This window comes from Dipteris shenzhenensis, chromosome 31 (assembly GCF_047967505.1).
Source record: "Dipteris shenzhenensis isolate YYH24624 ecotype China chromosome 31, Dip_SZ_1.0, whole genome shotgun sequence".
Taxonomy (NCBI): domain Eukaryota; kingdom Viridiplantae; phylum Streptophyta; class Polypodiopsida; order Gleicheniales; family Dipteridaceae; genus Dipteris; species Dipteris shenzhenensis.
The window spans coordinates 28,391,049-28,393,858 of NC_141626.1; positions in this window are offsets into that span (position 1 = coordinate 28,391,049).

The following is a 2,810-nucleotide window of genomic DNA, read 5'->3' on the forward strand; positions in this document are numbered from 1 at the left end:
TGATCCCCCTTGAGCCCATTTCTGCCACATCATCATCTTCTTCTTCATCTTCTTCTTCTCCATTTTCCTCCTTCTTCCCAAAATCTTTGAGAGCTTGGTTCTCTGCCTACAAATGACCATTGCCCAAACCGTCTGAGCTAGAAACTTCTCTAGTATGGGCAAACTTCCACCTGCAAGCAATTGAAAAAAAAAAACGTCTCTGTTGGCTGCCATTCTCTAAACATCGCATTTCTTCTACTGCTCTATACTCCCTGCTTGTTGCGCCATTGCTTGAGCCCTCTTAGGAGTGGATGGGCGACCTCAAGACGAAGATTTTGAGCCATTTTTCAGCTCATTTGGTTCAGTAATGAAGGAGAAATCGTCAAAACTCAGGTTCAGCCTGTAGCAACTCCCTGGGCAAAAGCACGCACCATTTTGTCCAACCTTTGTGCTGGACCCTCTTTGGTATATGAGCTTTCTTTTGCTTCAGAAAGCCCTCTTTTCCTTGTTTTGAAGAGTGAGCTACAAACCCTCCAAGTTCAGCCTTTTGGTTTTGACAGTTTTGGACAAGTTTTTGAAGATGATGCTACATAAAATGCTACTCTAGCATTTCTGGTTTTTTGAAACTTTCAATAACTTCAGTACAAGTGTGGCTTCAGTTTTGTTTTGAATTGCTAGACCTGGTTTTGATTGGAAAGTATTCATTTTAGCCACTTCTATGAAGCATGTAAGAAGAAGCATCATTGATTGAATATTGGTCACTAGTCTTTGCTACATCAAGTGCTCATATTTTGGAAGTCTTTCAGAGGTCTTTCAGTTATTTTTTGCCTTGTAAGAGAGATAGACACTGCCCAATATTTGGGTTAGACCCTCTCATGGCTACCCTATTGAATCTAGAGAAGTTCAATGGAAAGGGCTTCCACACATGGCAGATGAAGGTGAAATTTGCTTTGATGAGGGAGAACTTATGGGGACTTGTCAAACCTACTCCTACCGCTTCTTCTACGGCCTCCAATGCTGGAGAATCCTCAACTCCGACACGACCGGCAAGGGATCCAGCTAGAGAAGAAAAAGCATATGGTATCATTGCTCTTGCTTTAGGAGATGATTATATTCACCATATCTCTGACTTCTCCTTCAGAAGCTTGGCAGAAGCTTGGCAGAAGCTTGACCTGATTTTTGGTGCTAGCTCTCACATCTCTAAACTATCACTTAAAATCTGTTTCTTTGAATTGAAGATGGCTAGTGGTACTACTTTAGTAGCTCATGTCAACTATATGCGGAGTCTTATGACTCAATTAGCTTCTATCAACTCCCCTATTACTCCAGATGATGCTATGGTAGTGTTACTTAAGAGTATGCCTGAAGAATATGATCACATAGTTACCACTTTGAAAAATCTTCCTAATCCTAATCTTGAAGGTATTATCTCTGCTCTCCAAGAAGAAGAAAGGCATATGGAGCTCAGGAAAGGCAATGACACTGTTTATGCTGTAAAATTCCAGAAGGGCAAGTATACCCCTTGCAATCACTGTGGAAAGACAAATCACCTTTCAAAGGACTGCTTCAAAATTAATCCATGCAAGCACTGTGGCAAGAACAACCATAATGAGAAGTTTTGCAGAGCCAAAGCAAAGACAGAAAATGCAAATCTACTTTCAGTTGATGAGCCTCACTAAGATGAGGCATCCTTTGAAGATTATGCATTTTAAAACATCTCTATGTATGCTCCAGATCTCTCTTTTTATGTCAAGGTACTCAGCTTGGATAGTCCTCCAAAATGAATGAAATAAACTATTGTGTTTTGTGTGTTTTGTAAACACCTCTGGTCACCTTATGATGTAGGCCATGTGTATGTTTTTGCTCCATGGTACCTCCTGCAGACATTGTGTGCATGTACATGTAGGGGAGATAACCATTGGAAAGTCTTTTTGTATCCCTTTTGTTTACCTTACACCCATGGGAACCCTTGCTAGCATGAGAACCTAGCCATAGATTTATCCTTGACCACCATGAGATGGCATGAGAAACTATGAGACTAGATGTATCCTTGACATAGCCTGAGGCATTCCCTTGAGGGGGGGTTTGTTGGGATATCTCAAGGTGTATGCCTCAGGCACACCTTGGTTTCTATGTGTGAGTGCTAGAGGCACAGTTAGGTGCCCACAAGCACAGTTAGGTGGTGGAGAGCCACATAGGATGATTGAGAGAATCTAGGAGCAGATTGAGGAGATGATTGTGGAGCTCTGAAGTCATCAGTGATGTCAGTGAGCATGTATGAGGTGCCTACTTAAGGACCTCACTCTTCTTCATTCCATAATGCAAGTATTCTGAGTATGTGTCCACTCTTTGCTTTCCTTTCAGCTTACCAACATCCCTTTGTCACATTCCCATTGAAATACATTTTTTTCCTTGTTATTGTTATTGAACTCTCTCTCTCTCTCTCTCTCTCTCTCTCTCTCTCTCTCTCTCTCTCTCTCTCTCTCTCTCTCTCTCCACATCACATCCCATAGAAAGAAATTATTAGTCTTCTTTGTCAATGTTATTGCAATATGTATTCTCTTAGTCTCTCCCCATGTCTTTGCCCTCTCTTCCAAACAAACGATTATATTAAGTGTCACCTTCACGTTTAAGGATTGACATGAATCTTGTCCATATCTTGAAAATAAACCACTAAAAAATATTTCTTTCACTTGAAGTTGAAACTTGAGATAACTTATAATGAAGACATGAACAATTGTGGAATAGATTAGAAATCAAAACTTAAGAGAACTTGTATTTCTTAAGATATTAGATTATGGAGTCTTGCATAGAAACGAAAGTCACAACTT